This window comes from Leucopleurus acutus (assembly GCF_964270905.1).
Source record: "Leucopleurus acutus genome assembly, chromosome: 4".
Classification (NCBI taxonomy): Eukaryota; Metazoa; Chordata; class Mammalia; order Artiodactyla; family Delphinidae; genus Leucopleurus; species Leucopleurus acutus.
In genome coordinates this window covers 27,299,345-27,324,254 of record NC_139146.1, presented here as the reverse complement: position 1 = coordinate 27,324,254, position 24,910 = coordinate 27,299,345, and the positions used below count along the sequence as shown (strand labels likewise).

The 24,910-nt window shown below is 37.6% G+C and overlaps 1 pseudogene across 1 annotated transcript; it reads right to left on the bottom strand.

Moving 5' to 3' along the window:
• Nucleotides 1-20,967: 20,967 nt before the first annotated feature.
• LOC309961030 (ubiquitin-conjugating enzyme E2 N-like) lies at nucleotides 20,968-21,427 on the bottom strand (annotated as a pseudogene). Its single transcript has one exon. The product of its transcript is annotated as a ubiquitin-conjugating enzyme E2 N-like (transcript).
• Nucleotides 21,428-24,910: the final 3,483 nt, after the last annotated feature.

The window sequence follows — 24,910 nt, the reverse complement described above, 5'->3', positions numbered from 1 at the left end:
GAAGGAAGGGGATGCACAGGCAATCAGATGGAGCAACCTCAGCCATACAATTACAAGCTACATTAAAGATTATGAAACTGGTGAGACACTTAATGTAGTTCACAGTTATAAACTTTGTGGGTGAACTCTCTCTGACATGTCCTTATGCTCTGAGCCTTGGTCAGTTCTAGGCTTACATTTTGGAATCCACTTTGTTTGGGGGATTATACTGTGTCCTTCTCTTATAGAATATATCACTAATCACTCATCTATGAAGGTCTTGCCCCATATTTATTCATGTTTCTACATTATTTCTGTAGTCAATAGTAAATTCCAAAAAATAAGCATAGGAATGCTTTTTGAAATTATACAAATAATCAACCTCTACCTTTACCTTAAGAGATACTGGTATAGTTAACCCAGGGCTGTAATTACCTAGAACACTTACACAGGAATTTCTAAGACTTTACATATTAGCTGAAAATGGTTTTTCTCAAAAAAAAAAGAAAATGGCTTTTCTCATTTGGTTATTATTATATCTGTTGTATGTTAGCCTACTTGGACTTTCTACCCATAAAGTAAGGACAGTTATAGCTGCTGCCACTTCAGAGAACACTTAAGTTTAAAGAGAAAGAAGTAAAGGAGTGTTTTAGAAGTAAAACTATGAAAACACAAATAAATGTTAGGATCTGTGTGGACTTTGCAAGTTTGAAGAAGTTAAAAATGAAAGGTGGACCATTCATTTCACCAAGTACTAGAAAGTGATACCTTTTTATAAGTATTTTAATGTAATAATTTACTATAATGCTGATCTTTAGCAACAAGTATCTCTATATGGCAAATTGAGCCAGTTTAGGTGAGGGTGTTCTAACTTTTAAAAAATTATTGAAAACTTTAAAGAAGCAAAACATTATGAGAATTATGTATGAGAAATTTGGTATTTTCTGTGTCAGGATTTTAGTTCTCTTTTCATAAAATGTGTATCCCTAAATATTCCTTTTCCTGGGTGTTCTCAATATTTGCCCTGATTTGAGACAGTGTGGTGGCAAGATGCCCTCCTCTCTTATTTTGTAGCATTATCTTGTAATCATTGCACAGAGGGGTGGCAGCAAAGCTAAAAACCAATATTCAAAAATGAAAATCAGGAAGGAAAAAAACTAGGACAAATACAGACATTTTTCATTCAGTAGTTCAGAGATACCATTAGAATTATTAGCACTATCCATGCTATTGGCTTATTAAAATGAGTATGAATATCTACCTAATTTTCACACATCCAATCAAATCTGTGTTAGCCTTGTTTCACCTGACACAATTGTCTAGTATTTTCTGTGTAACTGACACAGTAAATCCTTTCAGTGTCCTCTTAAATCAGTCAAATTCAAAAGACGAGATGTACATATGAATTTGGTATATGTATATTGTTGTCATGAGCTGTAGTAGTATATTTAATAATTGTCTATGCAACTGAGGCTTAGCATGATTTATCATGTATCATCATCTGTGTAGAAAAGTTGTTCCAAAGCTTATGTTTAAATGGCCAACGGAGAGACTTCATGAAAAGCCTATAGGAATCAGTTCTGTTCTGCCTCAGCATGCATACGAGAGGGTTATCATAACGGTGTATTTGTGTAAGCACTCCTCTGTTCCAGTACTTTGATGTGGCTATATGCCACACACCTGTGCATTGCCGGGTCATACAGCATGTAATGGGGATGTGGGCCTGTGACAGGGTGGAGGCAAATTTGTCATACTCAGGGTTGTGATGTTTCTTCTAAATCTCCTGAAGAAAGCTAATATGCCTTTCAGTATGATTGTCAGCTTCTCATCCTCTGTAGAAAGTCAAGGTACTGCTCTATCCTGGTGATAATGCTTTATCCTATGTAGTACAGGTGAGGAGAAGGATAGAGGAAATGTCCCATAGTAGCTTCTCTTCCACCTATTTTTGAAGACATGCATCAAAGTTTGTGATTCAGAAGGATAAAATAAATTTGTATCTGAGGTTTATCTGCAGAGCAGTTATTTTGGTTTGGGTTTCAAGGTACTATAATCGTTTGATCATTTTGAACATGTGAATCTGATATTAGAATAGAATTTACATTGTGGAGTTTACCCCTAGTTCTAGCAAAGGGATTTGGTTCTCCCAGGACAACATACAGAACAAAATGAAGCAAGTGACAGGAGTAAAATAAAGTATATGGGTAAAAGTCTTTGAGAATTTTGTATTTGTGCTTTGAGAATTCAGCGATTGGTAACACTTTCCTCATAGCCTATAATTTATAGTAGTGACTATGGAAAGCCTTAATGTAAATTACCCATTTGTTTTCATAAATTTAGACTGTTTTGAAAACCACATTTGAATAACACTAATAAAATGTTTGTGAGTAACACATTACTCTGAGACTCTGAATAAGTCCATGTACTGGGGTTTTAGGATGAATAGTGACTGGGTTTTGGTTTGAATTGCTCAGCTATTTAGGGTATAGTGCTAGTCTAGCCACTATATTCCATACAGACCAAGTCTCTTCAGTCTCAAGGGCATGGACTTCATGTGTAACCTCAAAGAGTAGCTGATCAAAGGGAGACAGAGAAGGAGGATACTGCTAGATGTGTGCAAACCTAAATCCATTACCCAAACACACACTTTTTAAAAATGGATGCTCTATTGACACGTATTTATGTGTCAAGATTATTCCCTAATTACTATCTCCTTAATATGATAAGGAATTCTATCTTGTCTAGAAGATCCAAATGAGGAGTAAGAATAGTAAAATAATGAAAGTAAAATGGAGGTTCTCTATGGCTTTATGGTGTTTACCGAAGTCAAGCTTGTTTGAATAAATTATGTTTTATCCAATAAGATGAGCAATTTAACTATAGAAAAATTATTCATTAGGAAAAATAGTCCACCTCATTGGAACAACATTTTACAAGAATAAGTAAAAAAATAAAAAGCAATAGTTAAAAATATTGAGAGCTTATCATAGTATTAGGTGCTAGCCATTGTGCTAAGAGTCCTACATAGATTATCTAATTTTCTCTTCACAATAATCCGATGAGTGGGTACTATATTATTCTCACATTAAAGATGAGGAGATTGATGTCTAAAGGGATTGAAAGATTTCCCTGATTGAATCCATGTAGCTCTCCCAGGTTTTACCCCGGGTCAAACCTACCATTCTGCCTGTCTCCAAAACCCTGTGCTGTGATAATAGAACAAAGTTTTAAACAATTAAAATAGGATCAAGAATGAAAGAATAAACCCATTGTCCAAAACCCATTGTACCAATATGCCTTCACTGATTGGTCAATGAATCTAAAAAGCTACTTTGATTGATTTTTTTCAAATATAGTTTAAAACACAAGTATAAATCCAAATAGGAAAATGTTTTTTTTTATGTAGTTGTTGACTAAAATTATCAGATGCTTTCACAGTATCCTAGCCAGATGTGAGTTCTCAGTCTTAGTACTGGAACACTGAAGAATGAAGCTTTATACATTGGTATTTGCATCTGTGCTTCAGCTATTTTAGTCAAATGGCTGACACCCTTAACATAGCCTCTCCAAAATAAGGGGGAATTTGTTAGTGAGTTCATGTTGCTTGTCCTAATTCAAAAGGTCACTAATCTATCATGTGTTCCATAATCTCATTACACAGCAGGGACCTCTTTCCAGTTGTTAAAGAATCAGTAGGAGTGATTGGGCTATTACATGGGGCAATCAGGCATTTTTCTCCTGGCCCATGTGGGAACCTTCATTTTTGAGAGGATAGGAGGTCTGTTCCATCTGCAAATTCTTCCAGATGGCCTGACCCGGAATGGCTTCCATGCCTGATTTGTGAAGGTAGTTCTTAGGCAACAGCAACAAGTGTATGTGGTTTGGGAACTTACTCTTACTTTGACAGAATGCCTTGATCAGATAAAGAACTACTCATGGACAATTTTCTGAGTCACTGGCCAGAGTCCAATGAAAGAGTGAAGTTCCTTTCCTTATTGCTTCTTCCTGATAATAATTTTAAGGGATGATTATATTTTTACAACATTTTATTTATAATTTATCCAGATGTGAAGACAGCTGAATGGAAGTATTTTTTCCTTTGCAGAGCAATTAATTTTTCTTTTCCAAAAGGTTATTGGGATATACTTTTTGTAGGCTGCCTATAACAATGTCAAAGAGTTTAGGAAACAATTATATACACACATACATGGACATTTGTATTATTCTGAGTTTCAGCTATGATATATTGTAAATGGCTTAGAAGCTTTTGATTAAAAAAAAAAAAGTTATAACCATACTGTAACTCATAGTTGCCTGGATGTTTGAAGTGTCTTCATTATTGTTGTTATAGAAAGTTTCTATAATGAATTATCCTCATTCTAAACCTAGTGATATGCCATGTATAGATTTTAGATTCTTGTCTACAGCAGGATTATTAATTTGGAAGCTATAAATTGAATTTCCAAATATTCAAACAGGCTTCCTTCCCCTTAGGGTGGGTTTGGCTACTTTCATCTGTGTATGCCAGGATCTATGATGGCCGTCTCAAGTTTCAACCCAGGAGTCAAGGGTCATGTAGAGATTATCATGGGATGGCCTAATCTATTATTATTTATTTTTTAAAATAAATTTATTTATTTATTTTTAGGCTGCGTTGGGCCTTCGTTGCTACACACGGGCTTTCTCTAGTTGTGGAGAGGGAGGGCTACTCTTTGTTGCAGTGTGTGGGCTTCTCACTGTGATGGATTCTCTTTGCTGTGGAGCATGGGCTCTAGGCACGTGGGCTTCAGTAGTTGTGGCATGCAGCCTCAGTAGTTGTGGCGCATGGGCTTAGTTGCTCTGCGGTATGTGGGATCTTCCTGGACCAGGGATCGAACCCATGCCCCCTGCATTGGCAGGCGGATTCTTAACCACTGCACCACCAGGGAAGTCCCTAGATGGCCTAATCTATAATTCAAATATCATGTACATTTTGCCTTAATACTTTGTAATAAAGAAAGTAATATTAGTGTGCATTTTGGAATTTTTACTCTTTGGAATGGTTTCTCAAATTCATTTCAAGGTGATCAATGAGTTTAGATCTTGTTATATTCTCTCCTGACTATACAGCTCTTTGTATATTTCTATATGAATGCATATCACCCTTTCATAGTACGTTTTTTTAAACCTCCAGAAGAACCTTATTTTGAGTAGAGATTATTTAACACTATATGAATCGAAGAAATGAACAGTTATGAATAATTCAGTAAACTGAGAATATGTGATCCAACATGGAACTCCTAGAATGTTTTTGATACAAATAAGTACCTCATGGGGGTGATTGATACTTAGGCAGATATGGCTGACTACATTTTTCCATATACTGAATATTCTGGGGTATGAGAATGATCCCTTGCCTCTGTTCAATGGCAGTTGTCAAGTACATATTCACCTATTATTTACCCAGTAATTTCAAGGCTGTATAGCTGACATATTTAAAAATAGAATTGATATTTTGCTTCTTCTTTCTACAGTTCTAATTTGATTATTTTCCCTAGGCCTGCCACAATGAAAAGTAATTATGTCTGTTGACCCTAAAGTGACCTTGAGGAAATGAGGTGCTTATACTAACTTAGGTAACAGATGATAAGTGTCTGTGTTATAGCTGAGCAAAATTCACGTTCTATAGTGTAATTTCTACTTGAATCCAACATTTTGAAGTTGAATATGAGATTTGGTAAAAATATATCCAGTGGAATACATATGAACCTGTATTCATATATATATGTATGTATAACAAATCTTCGGATATTACCAAATGATAGCAAAAGATACCACAAAATTTGCCATGTTTTCTAAGTGATAGTATTCAGTTATCATTTAGTAAAATCATATCTGCAGCCAAAGTTGCAGATAAGATAATATTTGATAACAGTCGTATTAAAATAAGACATTCTGAGAAAAGTGGACTTCAGTATTGCTTTCTTAGAAAATATGTTGTAGTTCTTGAGTTTGCTTTCACCATGTACCTAGTCAAAGTTTGTACTTCTTTAATGATGCTGATATGTCATTTTCCATTGGAAAAAGAACTCCTTTTAGTCACAATCAAAAAACATTTTCTGTTTTTTGTGGCCACTTTCTCAGTTGGGAGAAGATGGAAGACCAAATAAACTGGTAAATAGTAATCTACATCTATGATATTTATTAGAGATTATTTTCAGTTGCTGACAGTTATAGATAGCTGTTTTTATATTTTAAGTTTAAAAATTCTTGAAAATTAATGTAAATTTGGAAATCAAAGAACTGAATTATGGAAAATGGTATTTTGTCTCATAATAAAATATTTCTACCTTTAGAATTGTGAAACCAAACTCAAAGCAAATATAAAAGTAAGGCTGAAAAAGAAATCTCCAGTCTACTTTGAGTAGACATTATGATAGTTCTTGCTAATTTTCAACTAAATACATTAGAATTTGTTTAGGTTGCAAAGGGAAAAATACTTTTCTGCTCCTGTATTTCATTTGATGGCTCATATGTCACTTTATTTATGGAGTGCTCACCACTCAGCTCATTTTAGTACAACGTTTTATTTTGTGGTTGACCTAAGACATTAAACTGAAATATGATTTTTTTTTGAAAAACACAAAAAAAGTTTTTTTTTTCAGTAGATAATGTACAATACAAATGGCTTTCCTTCCACTGAAGGTCATTTTTGGAACTTTTTGCAGTGTGGTCCAGTTTAAGCTGTTTTGCTTTTTGGTGTTAAAGATGTATATTACTTATTTTTGAGAAATTTTACCTCATTAATTCTTTATGAATTTGAAACCCTTTAGAGTTTGATATGGCATAGTGGATTTCGCTGTGAGTCTAACAGTAAAAAAAAAAAAAAAAAAAGGTCTCTTCCACCTACCTCATCCATCTCTCTGTGTGGATTAAGTTCCCTCAACAATACTCCTAGGGGCTTATCATGATGATAGGATTTTGTGCCTGCTTTAGTTGTGTTTCCCATATGCAGTACCAATTGTTCAGTGAGTATATACGTAACAGCAGGCATGCCAGTCAGGATTCAGCCAGGATTAACCAGGAGGGCGCTATACTCCGGTGTGGCACACAGTCGTCTTTTGTTTTTCCCATGCCAGAAGCCCCTCATTTTCCCCGTTTTTAGAAAATCCAGACTAGTGTGAACACTCTGGCCTTGTATGGTTCTTTGGGAAGTAAACAGTCTTTTATTTATGACCTGAGTCATAAATTGCAATTCATTTTCTGTACATCTGTAGAACCTCTAACAAATAAACAATTTTAGAATTGAAATTTAGACAAATGTAATACCTCTTAAATATCCTTAGCACCTATCCTATGTGTATAATAAAGGTAATATTTTTATTATTGCAAAACCAATATATTTACGAACCCTCAATCTCTCTCTCTCTCTTTCGAGAGTGTGTGTGTGTTGATGTGTGTATGCATACAAGTGAATTTACTGTGTGATTCATACTAGTTTCTTCGAGAGTATAAACTTGTAGGGCTCCAAGTAGCTTAAAATAGAGCTGGAATTAGCTTAAAATTTCAAAATCCCAATGTCTTATTTTATATGAGGAAACCGAGATGCAGAGAAATCAAATACATTGGCCAAAATCATGTAAGTCGTTAAGGGCAGATGTGGGCCTAGACTTAAGGTCTCCTGACCCCTAGAACAGGGATCTTTTTGTTGCTTAGAGGTCATCTTAAAGAGCAGTCAAAGCCTAGCAATGAGAAGAGTATTTAAATGTTGATTTTGAGGGAGGTACAGCTTTACAAAGGCCCCTTATCTGCTTATGAAGGAGACTCAGGTCAGCTTGACAGTGAGGACAGGCCATGTTTCTAACACCAAGTGATGTGCCAATTTTCATTTGCAAGGTTATTATGCAAAAGCTAATTTCTTGATATTTACTAATCGAGTGCTTCATGAGAACTTGTTATACCAGGGCTCCCAATCTAGGGCTGTTTTTCAGCTGGGATGTGTAAAAGGGGGGCTACTTTGCTGGAGTCATGACCCTGGTGTCCGCCAGGTCCAGGTATATATTTTATGATACTTTAAGGCCTTTTAAAATTAGAACTTTAAAACAAACTGAAAAGGTAGCCAAAATCAAAGCATTATTAGGAAACTGTGTATGGATTTGTTGAACTATTAACACATATTCATCTTATAAGCGTGCTTGGTTTTACTGAACAGTCTGTGTAGCTTCAAGTTTTAATCTCTTCCTACCTTGATTCACGTTGTGCTCCCCCCCCAACACACACACACACACACACACACACACACACACACACACACACACACACACACACTTAGGCCTCTTACAGTTTTTGTAAGCTGACTCTAGGGGCTACTGGACCCATTCTGTGAGTGCTTAAGGTTCTGTTGTGGTACTCTTATTAAGAAAGGTTCTTGGTTACTAGTGGGGGTATTCTTTATTCATCCATGTATTATTAATTCTTCACTCAACACACATTTATTGAATGCTTCTTAATGGTAGGACATTGTGTGGTGCAAAATACAAAATATAGAAAACGAATTCCTTGAGGCCCAGGAATATGTCTCCCTCATTTAATAGATGATTATTTTATTACATGATAACTGACATGATGGAAATGTGCATAGTCTAGTACAAGAGCACAGAAAAGGCCGGACAAGAACTCCTGCAAGTTCTGATGACTGAGCTGAGCTTTAAAGGATAAGTAGGAGTGATCCAGGTACAGGTGCAACAGAAGCATTTCTGACAGAAGTTAGAGCATGACTTATGTCATGGGGAAGTGAAAACAGGCCGGCAAAGCCTGGAAAGAAGGGCATATTGGGGCTGAGGTTGGAGTCTGGAATGGGACAGCGGCTCTGACGTATGCGAGGTGTGTAAGCTTGGACAAATGATTTAGCTTCTCTGTGTCTCGGTTTCCTTATCTGTAAAAACTGAGATAATTACGGAACCTGCCTAATAGAGTTTCTGTGAGAATTACGTGAGTTAATATATGTAAGGTGCATAGAATAAGCCTTGGCAATAGTGAGCATCAGGTAGGTTTTCTGCTGCTAGATTATAAAATGAAAAGCAAGTAGAGCATATGATACATGAGGCAGAAGTAAAGCTATCGTGCCTCATGGTAGTAAGCTTGGACTGCATGTTGTATAGCTAAAGAGGAGACTTTAAAAGGCTTTAAGCAGTGGGGTGACATGACCAGATTTATTATTTCCATCACTGTGGAGACTGCAGAGAATGGGAAAGTCTAGAGACAGAATTTATTTAGGGAGTTATAAAACTTGGGAGATGTGATCTTGGAATAAACTAAGATGTAGTGGTGGTAGCTGTGGAGAGGAAGGGACAGATAAAGGTAAATGAGTCTGATTAAGCCACTGAGTGGACTTAGTGGTGAGGTGAAGTGGGGGAAGAGTAAGAGTGAAAAGTGACTCCTAGGTGTCCAATTCTGGTGATTTGGTGGCTGTTGGTACTAGCAACTGACAGAGCTAATAGCAGAAGAGCAGGTTCAGAGGGAAAGGGGCTGGGTTCCGATTTTCACCTGTAGGGCTCATGGTGCCTGTGGAACATGCAGAGGGAAAAGTCCAGTGTTGGACTCCAGCTCCAACGAGTCCAGGGAAACCTGAGGGATGGACGGCGTCGGCGAAGGAAATAAGACCTGACACCCTTTGTAGATGTCAGCACATCGAGCACACATTTATTTTTCAGAGCAGGTATTTATATTTAGGCAGGTTTCATCATCATGTACAAAATAAAAAAATCTCAACATATTCTAACCTCAAAATATTTTTATCAGTTTTCTGAAAACGTCCCCAGTTTCTAGATGTACTAACAAGATACTTCCCCAAGTTCTCATTAGCTGCAGGTTATTTTCTAGTAGTTAAGCCAAGCTGTTATGTAAGTCTTTATTACACATGTGCAAGCTTCGTGTTCTTTCTGCATGGGCAAGTTTTTTGACTAGTGCCTTGAAAATACTTACAATATATCCTACAGTTCCTGTGTACCTGACTCCACTAGTAGCACTTACAATACCTCCTACGTTCCTGTTTATCATCCGCCAATTGTTGCCAGAGTATTAACCTTTCTTTAGAGTGGACCCATATGAAAGCAAAATCATCAACAACCCCTTCGTAGGGCCACTGTTGTTCAGTTGGGGGTGTTTTCCATAGGAACATCCCTATATTTCCAGATTGTGTATTGCGTTCCCAGTTTCCTGGGGCCAAAATAGGTACTTTCCATTTTGTGATAATAATAATAGGGGGGGGTAGTAGTTTTTCTCGTTTTCCTAACCCTGGGCGCAAATCCCCCTTGTGCTGTTTCCATATATAAGCTTAACACAGCCAAACAAATCAATAGAGATGTAGTCCACCGTCCTGGCACAGTGCTGCTTCGCAGTCCTGCCTTTGATTGCATCATGACTTTGTCACGGTGCAGGGACTCCAGGATGGCTTCCAAGAGTCCAACAGACATTTGATGTGTGATACTTGGGGGAAAGATCAGGACAGCTATAATTTTAAGAACCATCAGTGTGGTGAGGTTGAAATCATGAGAAGTAATGAAATCACTCATAGATGGAGGACAGTCTTGGAGTGACACCTGTAGTTACAAGAAACTACAGAAAACTACAAGAAACTCCTAGGAGAGCTGGGAAAGAGAACATGCTCATCTTTGCCTCCAGGTATGATTTCCCCACATAAGAATGCCAGGCTTAGATGCTAACAAGTATTCCTCTGGGGCTGCACTTTGCATATGATAACCCAAACCATGAGTCTAAAGTTGCCTGGTTTTTCACCCAGGCTGCATGGCCACAGTAAAAATAAGTTAACTGGTCACATGTTTCTCCCTGGTTAGGTGGACCAAGCTTGTTCTCCTGTCCATTGGTCACACAATCATTGTGTCTTTGGGGCCATTGAGTAATGCTAGTTGATTTTCTAAGCATACTGTTATGAGTCTGTACAGTTGGGGCATTAAGTATATCATTTGGGCAGTTATTCCTAAATTAAAGAGATCATTAAAGATCACAAGTTAAAGAGATGATTTGGGCAACTATTCCCAAAGAAACCCAAAATAAATCGTCTCTTTCTGTGATATTTTATTTTTTTCTTCAGTTTTCTCCAGAGTATTGGAAAGATCTGAACTTTATAGCCACGTCTTTGCAACAAAACAAATCTGCTAATAATTGCCTATGACTAGCTGATAAAAAATCTTTAAGCTTTTCCTGCCTTCATTGTGAATTTCTCTTACACAATGAAAGAATTGTAAAGATACACAAAATTGAGGCAATTAGTTATGTATATACTGGATGTGTCACATGTAAGTGGTGATGGAAATTATTATAAGAATATTTACTTTGTTATTTTAAAATAATTTGCAAACTAGAGGTCCCTGGAAGTCCTTTAAACTTGTGTTACCCTTGTTTGCTTCTACCAGTTGCTGTATTGTGAATGTCATACAAATAGGCTTCCCCTAAGAACTTCGGAAAATTTTAACTTGATAACATATGATGAAAAGCAAATAAAAATATACTATTTTAGTAGTGGATTAGAAAAGTGCCTAGAGAAGCACCTGTACGTATTTCCCAGATTTCAGATTAGAGTTTGATATCAAATGAGGATCAAGAGAATGATCAGAAATGACTCATATGATTGTATATTTGTTACCAAGAGAATAATGACATGGCTAAGAGTCCCAAAATGTAGGCAATTTTATAATAAATAAATAATAAAGTACAACTCTAGATTTAGGGAAACACTGAAAATATATAAAATCAAGTAAGTGATGTCAGATTCAACAGATTAAGAAAGTTGGAAATGAAGATCAAAGTCCTAGAAGGAATAGGCGATGTGAACAGATTGCAGGGGTTACTGTAGAACGAGGAGGGAGGGAGGACGCTGGGCATGTAATCAGCAAGGTCAGGGAGAAATGAAGAAAAGAACATTTATGCCCTAATTAGCCAACAATTTGTTATAAAACAGCCTTGCCACCTGGAGAGCCGAATTTTAGAATTTATTGGCACAAGCCATCAAATGAGCCAAATTAGAGCAGGCTGTCATCCAGGTCTCCGGCACGGGCTACAGTGAACGATTAGCAACAGCTACACGCCTCAGGAAGGCTGGGAGAGGAGAAGGTGTACTTAGTAAGAGAAGGGATAACGCAATCAAAGAAGATCCACATACGTTCATGAGACTTCCCTATTGCAATCAGTCTTTTAAAAGTCAGACAATGCATCTGGCCTTTGACACCCTATATGATATCTCAAACTGAGTATTTTGCTACCGAATGAAACTAAATAGGACAAGAAAGAACTGCTCATCTCTTTATTGCATCATCGTTTATGCTAAACTTTTCCATTAAAGGGTAATGTTTCTCTTTAACCTTGGGGACTGCATGTGGCTCATTGTTCTTTCTCAAACTGAATATCCAGTGTGTTCCTGGAACTCATCACTTCTACCTTTACCACAGTCCCTGTTCATTCCTCCTTCTCTGGCCTCCCTCAAGGATGCATGAGTATCCTACCTGTAGTGCTACTGTCGGAGTTCTGTCTTCTGTTTGACTCTGGTAACCTCCTCCTCCCTTTCATCTTGTTTTCTAGGTGCGGAGCCTTTACAGCTTTACACTGTGCTGTAAAGTGGTATTATCTCCCTCTGTATTGACACTTGACCGGAATAATCTAACCCATCTTATCCCAAGCCCAGTTGGATGTTCTGGTCAATATTGTGGCTTCGTATGACCCTCTTGTGTCGAGGGTCAGCCCACATGTCAGTCTTTACACCACTTGTCTATATTTTGTTCTTCATCCTGGGTGGACACTGCAGAGGTTTGGAACATAAATTCTCCTCTCCAAGCCTTTCTGCTCAGAGAGACATTTTATATTCTCCAAATTAAAATGTACTATTATTCATTTCTCTTGTCGTGGAATGCTTTCCCTTCTGCTAGACAAAGCTGATCTGCTTTCCTTTGTCCTCTACTGAGCTCTATTCCTAGCATGCAAGCATTGTCACTTTGTCATTTTAAAAGTCTCGGCATCACTAGAGTTCATGAAATTGTGAGTTCTAATTAGAAGTGTAGTGCTGATTCTCTAAGCACATGAGTACTTGGCATCTTTTCCTCTGGGACTAATCAGTACAAATCGCATTGCCACTGTTTGAATTTTCTCATCTGATTCCAACTAAACTTAGTGACTCTGAGTTTGAATTCCAACAAAAATGCAGTTACTTGAATTGCTTGGTTTGGGGATATCAGGAAAGCACTGCATTTGTCTGAAAGACAGAATATATTTGCCCTGTAAGTCTATCACTACAATTTCAAAATCAACCAATTAAACACTCTTTATTTTCTTCTGCAGCAACCATTCCTACTCAGTGAGACTGTACTACATATCCTTGAATAGAGATCCAGTGCCCTCATTCCCTTGTGTAACTTTCCCGACTTTACTCGCTGCTGCCATTGAATGCACTGAGTCTTTTGGGAACCCTTAGATACTAATTAATTTATGGCATATGTCATTAACCTTCCATTCTGCCTTGGTCTTTTTCTGTATAAGACAATAAGCCCTTGGGACATTTGAAATGCTTATATTTACTTTCTTAGTAAACCCTTGGTACGTATCATAACATCCAGTTTTGTTGACAGTAATGGTGATGGACAAAGGACACTATCACACCCCAGAGAAGTGATGAGCCAAGAATGTCTAGTTAGATTTTTTTTAGAAAGAAATAATAGACAGGAGAAAGCCCTAAGAATAAGATTGAGTCCACTTTAAACTGAGATGGCAACCATCCCATAGTCCTAAAATAATGACTGCTTCTCATGTATATTGTACATGTCTTAATTGCCTCACATTTATTTAAAAACAAAGCCTAAGTGAAATAGGAGCTGACAGAAGCTTAGGCCTGATGTCTTTTCACTCAGATTAGAGACAGGGTCTGGCAGATACAACAGCATGATTTCCAACGTCAGTCAGCTGACAGGGTGGTAGGCTAGATAATAAACAGCATTTACAGTTCACTGCGATGAAGGCCATGCTACATATTTTTAAAGAGTGCTCTAGAGATGCATAGTACAGTTCACTACTCAGACCAAGGGATCAGGCAGGACTTTGTGGACATCTCCATATATTTCATCATATCTTGTACCTTACCTGGACTGTAGCCTACCTTGGCTGCCAGAAAACCTTCCAAACTTAAATCCACCTTCTCCTTAACCAAGCTTCCTCTTTCCTTGATCCACTAACATATTTACTCTTCCCTACTCACTACCCGCACCCCTGGTAGGATTAACTGCTTCCTTTTTGTTGCCATAATAGCTTTATAATCTGATCTAGGCTTAGATAGCAGTACACCTTACCCCTCCCCTCTTTTTAATAAAATCAGCACTGTACAGCCAAAGAGATCAGACAGAAAGGCAAGTACCTTGAGGAGGCATTTACCAACTAACCCCCCACTTTTACCAACACTTTTTACCATCGTCCTATTGATATAAGTAGGAGGGGGCTCTGGCTTCATGACAACCTAAGGGTTACTTAGTATGGGAAAGAAAGCCAATAAGACACAGCTTCTGTAACAGTCCTTATGTGCTCAAACCAGATCCTCTGTCTAGGGCATCTCTAGCAGGCAGGAATGAATCAGAGATTCAGTTGTATGGAGCATATGACAAGCAAACTCAAGCAACATAGACTGTTGAATTTCTGGGGGGAAACTGTGTGTTTTTTTAAAAAAACTATTTATTTATTTATCAGCTGCATCGGGTCTTAGTTGCGGCGCCTGGGGTCTTCATCGCGGTGCACATGCTTCTCTCTAGCTGTGGTGTGCGGGCTCAGTAGTTGCAGCACATGGGCTTAGTTGCCCCACAGCATGTGGGATCTTAGTTCCCCGACTAGGGATCAAACTAGCGCCCCCTGCATTGCAAGATGAATTCGTAACCACTGGACCACCAGGGAACTACCAGAAAACTGTATTATGAATGCTGCAGAGTTCAAAGTGCCAGTCTATCCAGGTGTTCAAGTGTCAGTCTTCTTGCTAGACTGGTCTTTGTGATGTTCAAATAAAGTAAGCATGAGGTATTCTCAAAATTAGAAGATTATTTTCTTAGAGGTATTGCGGGGGATGGGGTGTGAGATCACCTCAGAGAGTTGTATAGGGAGGTTGTTTAGGCAATAACAATGCCTTAGTCAACACTCAACCAAAATGTAAGTGTAAGAAATTACCATGATGACTTTGCTTGTTCTTTCTTTTTTCTTAAAAATACAGTTACTTCAAGAAAATTTTTTTTGCTGTCCTTCCTTTCTAGTTCCCAAAGTACGTGTTTATTGTTTATTGGGTGCTGTAATTAAAAATATTAGAGTGTTCTTATTCAAACTCTGTTATACAATTTATGACAATTGAAATGTACTGTTCGTAGACCTGCCTATTTTCTCTACTGTGTCGATTCTTGGAGTTTTGCACAATACCTGGCAGTTTATTTATTTATTTTTTTTGCTGTATGCGGGCCTCTCACTGTTGTGGCTTCTCCCCTTGCGGAGCACAGGCTCCGGACGCGCAGGCTCAGCGGCCATGGCACACGGGCCCAGCCGCTCCGTGGCATGTGGGATCTTCCCGGACCGGGGCATGAACCCGTGTCCCCTGCATCGGCAGGCGGACCCCCAACCACTGCGCCACCAGGGGAGCCCTATTTTTAAATAATGAGTAAGTTAACCCATTGTTGATTGAGCATATACAACTTAGATCTCTACTAAATAATACTGAAGAATACTAGAATAGCTATATCTGGGTAATATGGCCAGGGCAACCTAGTGTACCTGGATCATCTGTATAACTCAGGTGAAACTAGGACTCAGCCTGAATTATTTAAATAATTTCCCGAGTCCTCTGCAAAAGACTATAACGCAGAGGTAGAACAAAGCAAGGAGAATGGCATTCTTTCCTACAGCCAGCTTTTCAAACACTCCACTTCCTTGTTTCCATGGCATTGGAATCTCCTGGGTACATTGCCAGGAGATTCTCCCTTAGGAATTGAAAAGAAGAAAGAAAAGAAGAGAAGATACAGAAACCCATTGCGGTGTTTTCTGAAAACAGCTTGGATCTCCTGCTGGTCATCGACGGCTGCCAGGCTGTAGAAATACCGCATCTGATGGAGCCCAGGCCGCCTCTACTCAGCATGCTGGAAGTGTGTGATTAATTTTGTTTGACAGCAGCAAAAAGTGTGCCCTACCTTGGATGTCAGCTGATTATTTCCAGTATGGTTGCTGCTGCAAATTCCAGTAATGATTTGTAATACCTATTCAACTTATGAGAGGAGAAAAATGCTTTTCTGAAAAAAGAAGAGTAAATTGGATGCAGTCTTAATGGAAAATCTTAATCTACAGAGTGAACATGTGACGGCAGAGGAGTTGAGGAATAGATCAGCAATTTCAAAATTTTTTTATACAAAGGATTTGGTCTGTTTTGATAGTCTATCACCTAAGAATGTGTTGTGAAGAATTAAAGTGTTTGATAACGCGCTTTCCTTTTCTTCCCAGTGTGCAAATATGACAAATTTAAATGTTCAATTTGATGTGTATTTATTAAGTGCCTACTGTTAAGTGTTCAAGGCCCTTAGTAAGTATTTATTGAGTTGAATTGAGTATACTATTATAAATGCTTATGCCTACGACCTAGTGCAGCCCTTTGGAGAGCCTACCATCTAAGATGGTGTTTCTCAGCTGTGGTGCCATGAATCCCAGAAATTTAAAACAATTCTGATGCCTGGGTCTCACTCCCCAGAAACTGTGCTTTAATGAGTCTTAGGTGAGGCTTGTGGCCTCAGTTTCTGTCATATGTCTCCTCATATGCATAATGTGCCTCTGGATTTGAGAAAGAACAACTGGTCTAAAGGAAGTGAAAAGGTAGATGGCCAAGTCCAAGTAGATGTTCAAAGGACAGTGTTTATATGATTTGTCTATTTGATAAGTATGAGAATTTGGAAGGAGGGGAAATTACATTCCATTGAGGCCATCAGGAAAAATTTCATGAAGGAGGTAATATTTCAATGGACTTGAAATGTGTAAAATTTTGACTGGCAGAGTTGGGTGTCCAGGAAGAGAGTCAAAGTCAAGGATGAGATAGAATGGGGCCAGCTCTGTGAACACTGAGTAGCTAATGTATATTTTGAGAAAAGTAGTATGGGGTTGATTGCTATTATGAAAAGTACCATGGATTTGTAATTTTTGGCTAGCTAGTAAGAGCCCAAATACATTTATGAAATGGTGGGATATTTCAACAACTTTTTTTTCTCATGCTCTAAACATTACTCCTAAGACCACAAGGTTGAAAGTGCCTTATGTATGGTGCAGTAGGTATAGATTTAAAAATGTACTTTAGACAACAGTGTAAATTAACTATACTTCAATTAAAAATGGTTGTAAAAATGCACCTTGCTATTCAAAGTGTGTGGTCCTCAGATCACCAGCATTCATATTATCTGTAGTTTGTTAGAAATATAGGATCTTGGGGCCCACCCCAGACCTAAGAATCAAAATATGCATTTTAGAAAGATTTTTGTATATACACTAAAGTCTGAGAAATACTACTTTTGTATCTAAATTACTATTACAACTATACAGCTGTAATCAACTGAGGACAGTAGAGAAGTAAGCACATGTTTCAATAAATTAAATTATACTTGACTGTGAATGAGAAAAATATATAATATTGACCGGCAATAATTGTGTCTTTTTATCAGATTTAAAAAATATCTATCACACCTTATTTTCCCATATGATAATTTCCTTAAGCATGATTAATGCATTTAAATTCATGTGACTTTCAGAGGTATTCCTCTTGAGTTCCAATCCTCATGTCCTGAATGAAGATCTTTTCACTTTAGACCTTGATAATATTGCGTTTGCTTTTCAAATGGATGTCCTCAAAATCACCTCTGAAACCCCATTATAATCCACTCTACTGTGCCACTGCCATCCTACTGCATGTGGGTTTGGTGGCATATGGCAGATGGGAAAGAAAGACAGGGGCCTGTGAAACTTCATCCATGGAAACCTGGATGCCAGAATAGACCTGATGTACATGGGGAGAGGGTCTAGCATAGATGCTTAAGCATTATTTACCTCTTTAATCTGAAGTTAACACATAACTATAAATAGTGGTTCAGAGAGGTTTTGCTAAATGGCAGAATATTTTATGAATGGCTATTTTCCAACAGTGCCTCCGATTCAAGAAAAGGCTGTATATTCACAAATAATTATTAAGACATTCCTTTTCTCAAAATAGCACTGGATTTGGTGATCTGGTTAAATATCCTTAGGTTGATATTTGGCAACAAGAGCTATTTTGCTTTAGATGTAGAAATCATCTGCTTTTCTCAAACTTTAGTGTGCAAAAGAATATCTGAGGATGTCGTTCAAAAAAGATATCCCAAACCCTACTGAGATTCTGATTCAGTAACTTGGAAATGGCTCAGGAATCTGCACTGAAACAAATATTCCAGGAGATTCTTTTATTGGTTCTAAGGATACTACATTTTGAAAAAAACATTGCTGTAGGCATTATATTCTTAGGAATTGATAACTTTCTTCCAGTATCAGTATTAGCTAAAACCTAATTGTCAGGCTATTACCTAAGCTTAGTAAACTGTAGATTAATCCACTTAATCATGCAAGCTTTCTGAAGGAGATGATATTAGAAAATGATTTTTTAATTCACTGTAGAATTTCATATTCTAAGCATTGAAATGTACAATCCATTATAGTTGATTATTGATCATGTTGCATTTTTGCAGGAAATAGTTCAGTACATTTTTTGTAAGAAATTTATAATTAGTATCTGACTTTACTGGGCTAGAAATTTTTTGTTGTTGTTTTGTTTTGTTTTTTTCCATACCTACTTACCATTGTAGATGGAAAGGAGGGAAGAAGAAAACAGAAAAAAGAAAATAAGAAAATAGGAACGGATGTTCCTATCCGTTGTGAGGTCATTCAGTGGGCTGAGAAATATTAGATAACAGTTGTCCTGTTGAAAATCTGCTGCATGGGTCAATGTCAGGTTTTATCTTAGAAAGTGGGGAGTTTGTATCATTTCTCCTCCTTAATTTATCAGTGACTTTTTACAACTGTGACTAGTCAATGACTTTATTGCATTCCCATGTAAAATGGAGCTAAGAGCTTTTGTAATACAGAAGAAGATACAAGAGATAAAAAACTCAGGTTGACAAATTTGAAATACCTCTTTGACAGAAAGGGAGAACAATGTACTTGATTTACGTTACTTAAGACACAAAGAAACCTTTTATTTGAGATATAGTATGATCAAAATATGATTAAATTACCTTCATGTTCTGTATCACTTTATCTCTTTTTTATGTTGAAAATGTAATTTTAATAGGTAATGCTTCATCTTACATAGGAGCACAATAAAATACACCACATTCTGAAGAAACTCCAGAAGTTACGAGAATAAGAGTGGGGAAAACTCAGATGGGCTACAATGTCCATTACCTTAAACTGCAAGAGACAAAGGTTCCAACCCACAGGTTAACATTTACATACTTATGACTGACTGCATTTATGTCTTAAAAACAACGAGAATCAGGAATTAGATATGGAAGGGTAGGAAAGAACAGTTTTGTGGGGGAGGAACTCTGTCAATGCAGAAAAAAGAGCTGATTATCAAATTAAAGAATAAAAGGAGCTCCCGTAGCTAATATTAGAGGGATGACAGTAAGAATCATTAACTGAGGATATGATGCCTTCTAAGGGAGAAACCTTTCTGATGATACTTATGCAAGCTGGCTGCTTGAGATTTGCTCAGCAGGTCTGTAAGAAAGACTCATAAATGCCTCAGCAAACCCCAAGTGATTATCAGATTGGTGTTTCCTAATAATCCACACCGGTGGTCACACATGAAGTTTTGAGACAAGAAATAAGAGCAAGGTCATAATGCAAATGGCAGACACAAATGTGGCACAGGTGAAAGTCCCACACAAAGCCAGTCACAAGTGTGGCTGTGCTGTGACTCTATGATCGTCTAACTAATCAGACAATACAAACACATTTCAAATTTCTAGGAGGTAAAAAATGTCACATACTGATGCTTTAGGCGTGCTCAGGGCCAGCTTATAAATACTCCATTCAGTGATGTATCTTAACACAAATTTGCATCAGTGAAAAGAAACTGGCAAAATCTATCTCTCACCATTCAATTTGTCAGACGGTGAAGACCAAAATAGAATGTTTCATCAATTTTAATTTTTAAATACGATGGTCACATTGGGAAAAATGAAATAAACACAGTAAAATAAACTGTACAGAGGCAAAGTAGAATAACAAAAATTTTTTAATTAAAATATAAGTTTTACAGAAGTTTCCAGACAAGCCATACAAAGTGGTCACAAGCTTTTAATTGAAGGGAGGATTCTACACTTGACAGCAAAGTCACAATGTTATTAGTGAGGGCCGTGATGTTTGCGTAATGTTCCCATTTTGGTTCAGACAATCAAGCTTGTCCATCTACAGTGTCTAAATAAAGTTAGACTTGGCTAGACAGCATATTCTAAAGAACTGGTTAGCTGCTTTTAACCAATGCAATTAGATCACCGTAAAAAGGGGGTAAGGAGCCCATAAAATGAAAACTACCTTCCCCCCCACCACCAAAAAAAAATAATAATAAAAAAAGAAAAACACCCACACCCCTGCAGCTAACCCTGACAACTACCTTCATTCATAGTGCTTTATACTTAAACCATGATGAGGGAAATGAATAAAAGCAGAGAAGGGCCACTGCTTTTAAACATTTCTCAACAACCCAGGTGATATTTCTAGCCTCTGCTCATGCTTTTTACAACAGTGAATCAGGACAAGACATAGATTTGCTACTGTGCATTTACTCACCAGAGGACTGAAGATGTCTGGGCTTTTATTCTGTAATGTTTCTGAGACTGTGTCCATTAAATGCAAACAAAAAAGGAAGAAGCCTTGGCAGAACAGGGGAAGTGATGTACACTTGATGATTAGATAGATTTAAATATTATTCGTGGCATATAGCCTAGTCCATGCTCTAGCTGTTTCTATGGCTTGGGCTTCATTGGTCTTCCACTGCTCCGCTGCATCATTTGCTGATGGGTCATCTGGGCTGGGAGCAGTTAACAAAGCCTGGATCGATAGCAGGACTGCGTGGATCTGCAGTACTGGGGACCACTTATCCTTCAAAATATCTAAACATATTCTTCCCAACTTGTCTACAGTAGGATGATAAATTTTGGTCATGAAACATACTTTAGGGGCTGCCATTGGGTGTTCTTCTGGAAGGAATAGTTCAAGTTTAAAAGTCCCTCCCTCAAAGGGGGAATACCTGAGGGCCAGCAATGACCACATGAAAATAACGGGCGTTGCTCTCATCTGGTTCTGCTTTAATGCCGGAAACTGGTTCTGCCAGCAAACACTGGGTTTCCTTGATAATCCTGCGGGGCAGCCCAGCCATCTTGTCGGATCCCGAGTTCGGCCTCTGGTCTGGTTTCCGGCCCACTTTCTCTCTTGTTCCTAATTTTATTCTGCATCAAACAACAACAACAAGTGTCTGTAACATTTTAGACTTTGTTGTATTCAAAGCCAGTTTATCTTCAATCAGTCATGCAGGGTTTTGTCAAGGGAGGGTGTCAAATCTCATTCTTTGAATGTCTTTAAAAAGAAAATACATTTCAGGAATACTCACAAACTCTTGGATTAGCAAACTCAAACAAATATAGAACATAATATTTAAAGCTGATGAATGTAAAACGTCCCTCATATATTGCTGGTGCTTTCTTGAAAACAAAAGAAGTCATAGTTGTAGTAAAAACAAAGTTGTATTAAAAGTCATAAAATCTTAATGCTCCTTCAGCTAGTAATTCCCTCTCTAGAGTTGTCTAAGAAAATAATCAGAAACTTGAACAACCATTTCTGTAAATGGATGATCATTGCAGCATTCTTTATCAATAGCAAAGTAAGCTTGACTGTTGAACCGTAGAAACAAGGGTGAACATATTTTGGTGTATCCATATGAGAGAAAAGTGCAGCCATTTAAATTAATAATTTTCAAGAATATTTAATAGGAAGATTCTCATCATATAATCAAGTTTCGCTCATATAATGTTAAGAAAAAAAAGGAGGATATAAGAAAGTTAATTCTGAAAACGATAGAAACATACGTGTAAAAAATTGAATGGAAACACATCAAAATGTAATAACGGCCATATCTAGAGTATTGAATATTAGGTGATTTTAATTTTTTCTTGATAATTTTCTGTATAATTCAAAATCTTTTCAATGAGCTTATGTGACTTTTATATTTAGGTAGCTTCAATAGTTAGGTAGCTTCAGTAGCTTATGTGACTTTATATAGTTTAAAGAAATATAACAAAAAAATCTGATATGGTGTTAAGGGTGGTTCTGTTTAAGAACAGGCATATGGGAGAAATGAACCTTTAATGTCCCTTCAATTCTAAGGACCATCTGCCCAGTCCTATTAACCAGTAACCACTGAAAGAAGTTAGATGCAATTAGTAAAGGTAGAAAGAAACAGTGCCTTTGTGAGTTCTATCTGTATCCCTGTGCATATCTCCCGCCTTAAACTAATGGAGCTATTTATTGAGTTCAAGCTGTCCCCAAGGAGGGCTGCTTTCTACTTTGCTTCTATGCAAGTGTTGTTCACTTTTTACAACTGGCTACCGAATCAAAGCCAGCAGCTGGCCATCCATGCTATTACAGAGAACAATAGTCCAAGCCCAAGCCCCTCAAGAGGGGCCCTGCTCCCATATATTGAATACGCCTGCATAAGAAGCAGACACCACCGAGGCCCGGTCTATCTGATTCTGCTCATGCGATACCTACAGAAAATATGAAGACAGAAGACGTGAGGGCCACATCTTATTGAGTGACCTGGGGAAACTCAATTGAACTCCAGTTTAGTTATCTTTAAAATTGGAATCATATTGGCTTTATCTACCTCCTGTAAAGCATGTAAGAAAGAAGTTTGTAAACTACAGTTAGTTGTTAGATGATTATGTTCCTATTTTTCTTATGATTTCTTTTCCTTTTCAAGTACATAATGATGCTAAAGAGACAGTAAAATAGTATCAGTCCTCCTGCCTTGCCCAGGACTTCATGTAGCTTTGTAATGTGATCTCAAAGTGGACTGCAACTGGATGGCCTGGTGCTATTTATTAGCACCACTTGAAGTGAACCTATATGCCGGTGGCATATGGAGCTGACAAGCTGTGAGGTCACTGGCAGAAGCAGCACTTCCGGAAGGCAGAGTTGCTGAGGGTTTTTTATGACATTATTCTCTCAGCATATTGGATTCTGATGGTCAGTAGTGGCAGTGGTGTCTGGGAAAATAAGGTCAAGTGAAGCACTATGTTACTAATGATTTAGCGGTTACAGCCTGTCCGAGGCATAGGCTGGACCCAGATGAATTATGATTTTTTTTTTCTAAAATTAAGCTTAAACCTCATAGAGTTATCAGCACTGATTTCTTTTGTCTTTCAAAAGTTTATTAATTTTGTGGTAGATAGACATTTTCCTCTCTCTTGTCAGAATAGAAAAATACCCAGGTGTGAGCCTTTCCTGCTTTGGTTTCTTTAGCTGTTTTATTACTCAATTTATAGAGCAGTATTCCTACCTTTTTGAGGAAGGAGAAATACTATTGATGTTTGTTACAGAACACTGTACTTGTTCTGATTCTCTTTCTACCTTATTGATTAAACCTTCCCTGATGCTCTCCGTGAGATCATTCTATGATTTTTTTTCCTAAAGCCTGGTATGCAAAGAGCTGATCAGGCACCATATTTTTTGAGATCCTTAAAAGCCAAGCTACGTTGTCCTTTAGGCAGTGGAGTTTGGATCAAGAGAGGAAATGATGGCCATGTTTATATTATAGAAAAGTCACTTTGGCAGCTATCTAGTCAGGGAGACATATAAGGATGCATTATCATCCAGGGGATAGATGGGGATTTCTTCAATGGGCGCATTGGTAGTCAGGGATGGGAAGAAGAATTCAAGAAATATTAAGGAGGTGAGATCAACAGGTATAGACTGGGTGTAAAGCTAACTGCCAGGTTTCTAGAGTGGGTGTCTAGGGTGACACACCAACAGGTAGCTACCAATGTTCTCTGTCTAGTTACAACCTAGTAGAGAAAAGAAATATAAAAACATGTAAGTGCACTTATTGAACAATTCCCATGTGCCAGGCATTATCCAAAACATTCTATGTGCCTCGTCTTATTGATTCTTCTCATCAGTACTATGATATACTATTGTTATTGCCATTTTAAAGATGAAGAAACTGAGGCTAAGCAAAACTGGGCAATACACTCAAGGTCAATTGACTGGTAAGTAGTGGACCAAAATTTGGAGCCTCCTAGGTAGGCTGATTGTAAAACCTCTGCTGCACAGTACCTAGCAATGTTTACCCATAAGTATTCTAAACAAAGTTCAAAAAGGAACATTGAAGCACTTAGAAGAACCAACTGCCAGAGGGTATTTTAGGGTTAGCCATTCATGTAAAAATAATGCAAAATAGTAAGCTGCTTTCTTCTCAAACTCATAGTTTAATATACAAGTAAAATTGCTAATTCCCAAATTAGAGAATCTTAGAGGAGAGTTTCAAAGATGGAAAGTCTCAGAATATTTTGTATAACCCATTTATTTTCTAAAAATGAGAAATTAAAACCTAGAGAAGGCTCATTTCCTCCTAAAATTATCACAGTAAAACAGGTGGAACCTACACAAGAACTAAAGCAAAAAATATTCAAACCTAATCAAAGATGATAACAGAAAGCGATTTTAACCATTCATTTAAGAGAGGAGAGCCAGTTGCCACCCTGACATTCTTAATGTCTTGCTTCTGGCAGATGCAGTTCTAGCTAATCTGGCTGTGGTCCTTTGTGACCTCAGAGAATGATGAACCTGACACATGGTTAGCTAG